This window comes from Tigriopus californicus, chromosome 11 (genome assembly GCF_007210705.1).
Source record: "Tigriopus californicus strain San Diego chromosome 11, Tcal_SD_v2.1, whole genome shotgun sequence".
Classification (NCBI taxonomy): domain Eukaryota; kingdom Metazoa; phylum Arthropoda; class Copepoda; order Harpacticoida; family Harpacticidae; genus Tigriopus; species Tigriopus californicus.
The window spans coordinates 17,350-22,709 of record NC_081450.1 but is presented as its reverse complement, the minus strand read 5'-3'; the positions used below and the strand labels follow the sequence as shown (position 1 = coordinate 22,709).

The following is a 5,360-nucleotide window of genomic DNA, read 5'->3' as shown; positions in this document are numbered from 1 at the left end:
TCTAGGACTCTATTTCCGTGAAATATATCGAAGTTTGGAAGTTAAAAAGGGGCAACAAGGTCAACGTTTTAAACTTCTGTGCCGTTCAATGCCTTCTCGTTTAAAAGAAGCTCGGGGCAGCCATTGCTCTTTTCTTCAAACCCGTTGGTATGACAAGGTAAATTCGTCAAAGGTGTCATATCGGCTTTCTTGGGGGGCTTCATGCTTCAAAAACTTCAAACAAAGAAAATGATTGTCATTGAATAAACAGATACAGACGTGCTTAGCTATATGATTTTAAAACTAAAGTACCAAATTCAGAGAGCTAGTGGGTTATTTCTTGTATGGCTGATGAAAACGAACAATGCAAGCGAAATGAATCAGTCAGACATTCTTCTGCAGACCCTATATTATGTTCAAAACAAGTTTCCAGTGTTGTGGTTGGAGTATAGTCTCTCCCTAAAGCTCCAAGTGAAGGCTAAGGTCACGCCTTAACAGTTCCAAGGGTGGTAGGGACCACCTGAAATAGTCTCCAAGTTGCCCATTCAAGTTGACTAATTCAAGACAGTATCCACTTGTTTCAAAGCCTTGAGAGCAGGCTTCTTGATCGAACTTTTGACACCTACTTATTTTCTGGCCATTAAATGTCAACAGTAGCCACTTGGCCAAGGTGATGGTCGGGAGGCATCCATTTCTTTGGAGGCCATTAACTATCAATAGTATTCACTTCTGGAAACTTTGGCTGCCACATTGGTCGCTGGCAACGCTACATGGAACTGCATCTTGGGGCTGCCAAAATGTGAAAAAGCTTGAATAAATGTCACCAAACGATTTGATGCCAACTTTTTTTGACAGTGGTCAAAATGACCAAACAACTTGAGTTTAAGTTTTTACCCAACCTAGTCATCATACATCAGGTAACTCTCTTTACTAACCTCTAGAAAACTTTGTTTTGAAACCAGGCCGATTATTAGGCATTGATTCATTGCTTACCATGATCTGAACGAGTTCACTGAGTCACCAGCACGTAACATAGAAATGTATCCCGATTCCACACGGAGCTAGCAAATTGTACTTTGTAATGAGACAGTGAGCAATTTTACAAGTTCTCTCGTGTCCTTCACTGGTTCGCCATTCTGGCCTTCAAGCCAAATCATTTACTGGATATTCCTCCTCACTTCGTTTGAGGTGGCTTAAAATGTTCCAGGTTTAGTCGATGCTTAGTTGTCTTGTTGTCAGTAAACATGGAAGGTGACCAGGAAAGGTTCTGTCCTCGCCGTGGAATTTGTACGAATGTCCTTTCCTGCTCAAATTGTTGGGAGAAGAACGCGCAAAATTTGCCGTCGTGCTGCCTCGTTTTCTGCCTGCTTTTTTTTGCAAAAGTGGCGTTCGCTTGTTCAACGTGTATAGTATCTGTTATTCGTCCGTCCGTCCGTCCGTCCGTCCGTCCGTTCGTCCGTTCGCTGGGGCCTAGTTTCCTCCGTGATCTGAACGGGGGTTTCACTCGGGACTCGCGGCCTTGGGTTTCAGGGGGATGAGGAAGGGATATGGGCTCATGTGTAGGATATCCACCCAACTGATTCCACTTCAGGAGCGTTCGAAGGCTAACAAATTGGGAGCGTAAGGCCAAGAGGCCAAGCTGACCTGGGTACTTCAGATTTCCTTGAACTGATATATGATTCGACCTCTCTTTTATAGGGGATTAAGAAAGTAGATAGAATTCTTGTTGGTTACTGGCTTTATTAGGTAGTCAGCCGCCTTTCTTGCTATGAGAGTGGATTTCTCCAAAATAGGGGGAAAACCCACCTTTTCGTCAGTAAAGTCTTGACATTCGTAATGTTTGCCACCACAGAATGCAATGCCCAATGGTTTTAATCCATCTTGGAAGCCATAAATGACAATGTCCAAAAGTTACTTTTCAACTTGTTTCACTTGCTTAGCAATTTGAATCAACGTATATTTTTAACATGTGCCATTTATGACGTGTTGTTATTTGCTCTTACAAAAGTACTTTTATGACCTACATATGAAGGTAAACTTTAGTTTTGCGCTTGTTTTAGTTCTCCTTGTTCAAATGTGCCCCCGAATGTGATTGACTACAATTCTGTTCAGTACGAAATCACAGTTGTCGGATCAAACGTGAGAGTTTTCTATGCTTAATCCCTCTTGGCAACTACTATTTAGAGTTTAACTGACGATGCCTATTGGGTAACGAAATAGTTGTACTGTGGTATTGAATTGGAATTCGGCAATGTGATGCAAATTTGAAGGGAAACAGTTGTCTATCTCGACCTCTACAATACTGTTTAACTCAAGTGACTGAGCAAATATTGGATTTATCTAATAGAGCCTTTCCATAAGAGGATTTTGCCTAAAAGAGAGAAGTGCCGGCTGAGGGTTGTAAGAATGCAATACTTCGAAAAGATCTGCTCAAAAGAGGAGAAAACAGAACGAAAACAACACACTATCAAAGCCTCATTGCAATTTCGTGGCTGGCTGGCTTAGGTATTAGGAACTGTTTACTCTCTCTGTTTAGGGAGGATGAGACGCTGCTTGACATCCATTCGCTACTTAAAACTCAAAGCACGTTTATATCTTCTGAACTTCAGCCATCGATTCTCCACCGGCACAATTCAAATTATTGTTTTTTTCCCACAAGGCATAACAAACTTTGAAACTGAATGGTTTCCTCTCTTTCCTCACTAGAACCATGATCAAAATGGACAAAAAAGTACAGTTGCAACATGAGTGAAACCCAGAAATGAAAAGTTAGTTAACGCGTTTTTGGGACATCCAATTATAATTGACGCCATATTTGATCATCTTCTTGAAGCTATTCCTTTTTCAGTGCATACATGAGATGTAACTAGAGGGCTCTAGACGTAACTCTCTCTACAAAAAAACTAAAAAATGAAAAATTATTCACAAATGACAGTTTAAAGCTCCCATACTCAAATTCTATTAAGCTAATTAGATTATGACATTTGTGATCCTAATATCAAACTTTCGAGACGTTAAGTAATTCCAAGCGTTGTTTTAGAGCCATCTAATTATTGTTCAAAAATTTGCTATACATAGGTGTTCTTGGGAAAGCTTATTCTCATTCGTTGTGGTTTTTGGCATGCGAGTGCTTATGTGATTGATTCAAATAAGAAAGGCATTAACAATGTTTTTGCCGTTCATTACTTTTCGTTGCGAGAAAACGTTCACTGAAGCAAAGGTACAGAGAGGACCTCTAGGTATCGCTTTTTTGTTGTTATTGCTTTGTTGTCGTTGGAATTTTGAGATCTGCATTTTTGGCAGTTCTCCTTTATCTGCCAGTCACATATTTGGATGGCTATCTCTCTCATTGTTTCCGCACAGACTTGACTAGCTCTCAAATTTGGCATGTGAAGCATAACCATATTCAGTGAGACATGTAATTTCAGCATTCACGGCCATTGAGGGTGGTTTGGAAAAGGCAGCTTTGTTGGCTCGTATGTCATCCTTGGGTTTCGGTTCAATGATGAAAAGAGTTTACTTTCTCCGCCAACAGTAGTAGTCACCCTCAGACCACATTGTCAGAGTATTGTTCATCCGTTCATCCATTCTTGGGATAATGTTGAAAACAAATCTTCATCCAGCCAAGGTCATTCAACCCATTTGTACTCCGTTCCACACATGGCCACAAATGACTCACAATGAAGTTCCCATTTTCATTGAAGTCGGCTTTTCTCTTTAGAAAACTATTTCTGATAAACTTGAAGTATCTGGCATGAATCACAAAATCAGACTTGGAGCCGGTCATTTTTTTCAAACTTTGCTATCCGCCAAAGTTAGGACTAGGCTAAGACAACCATACTTTGTGCTGATCTCTTTCAAAATCGCAAACATTCCCATCCGTCTCGAAAACCATCGATAGTTATGCGTTACAAATATGAAATGAGCTCCATCTTTTCACACACATAGAGTGTTGAGTGGGTGGGAGTTTCTTTCATTGTGTTTCTCGCCTGTGGCAAACTGTCGCCTCCAGAGGTTGCAGACATTTCACGAAGGATGTGTGGGTGAGTGCATCAATTTATGAAACCATGGAAACTTAGTTTTTAAACGAGTAAGTGGTGTCCTCATGTCTGTGAGGTACCTGGTGAATTCCATGTCCGGGTACCATCTGCCGGAGAGCATTGATCAAGCCAACATCTAAGAGCCTAACACTACCCCATTGATAAATCTGGGTTCTGATTTCAATTTTGGCGCTCTTTTCTCATTCCAGTCTCCCCGTCCTTTAACTTGAAACTATTGCATCCCATTGTTAAAGTTTCTGAAGGTCCAAGAATGAATTAAGGATCAGTCAGCTATTCAGCCACTTCTTCCTCCCTACCGTAGTGGTTCTCAGACTTGGAAACGGGTGGAACTGTCTGCTTTCAGAAGAGCCTTTGGGTAGGAGAAAAGAAGTGGGAAATGAACCTTGACAATGGGCGAATCTCGCTCGCACTTGGACGTAAAGGGGTATAAATTGTTCTCCAAGTAAGTCTTGAGCTTAGATTAGTCGAGTCAAGGAAAATGAAGAAGCTTGGAATAAAACGCTCTAGCAAGCGTCGAAGTCCATTCATTTTCTTACCACTATTAGCGTTGTTGCTATTTTGATATCGTCAAGCAATTACTTTCATGGACAGGAAAAAGCAACCTGGCCTGGATTTCAATACTGTACTCTAAACGAAGTTACAGACTTGTCCTTCCAAAGTTATTTCTCATCTGAAGACCACACTCAACTTGCTCGATGGCCTTGGGCGAGACCAGAGGCCTTCTTCCCAGTCGTACACGTGGGCCCTTTTTGTTGTAAGATCCCACTCAAGGGCAGAAAATCTCAGACAATTGGATAAAAAAAGGACAAGCGAGGTGCCCGTCAAAGACAGCCGCCGACCTGTTGTTTGAACAGAATCCCGGGCAATTTGATCCATTCGAGGGGAAAAATGAAATCCTGTTTTGCTACTGGAAACCCTTTCCTTTGAAATGCGAAAGGGAAAGGGGATAAGAACGATTTGTATATTTGCATGCTGCTCAAGGTTTAGGATCTAAATTTTGGCTAAGATGCACTTGAGCAACCAGCTTTGACACCTCTTTAAATCCACTACATTAGATTGGCAAGGACGAGCATTTTTGCCACTCACTCTTTCCGAAACCTTCAAGGCCAACTGAAATGGAACAATAGCTTCGTGACCCGAGTTGAAACCTTCTCGAGCGTAAAGATAAGGCCACACTCTAAAGTCTGGCTTGGAAATGGATCAGGAACCAGCTAACTCTCCACAATTGAATGCCAAGGGATAACTCTTGACATGGTTGGTTCTCTCCAAACTCTCAAAAACGAGCAACCGAGACTCGAGCAATTAAGATCATATTTGATC

General features: G+C 41.5%; 1 protein-coding gene across 1 annotated transcript in view; it reads right to left on the bottom strand.

Moving 5' to 3' along the window:
* LOC131890952 (uncharacterized) overlaps positions 1-1,269 on the bottom strand; it is a 37,697-nt gene extending 36,428 nt beyond the window's left edge. Inside the window, exon 1 of the mRNA XM_059240409.1 lies at positions 973-1,269. The gene's annotated coding sequence lies outside the window, so the exon portion shown is untranslated. The remainder of the gene's footprint in view (positions 1-972) is intronic.
* Between the last annotated feature and the right edge of the window lie 4,091 nt (positions 1,270-5,360).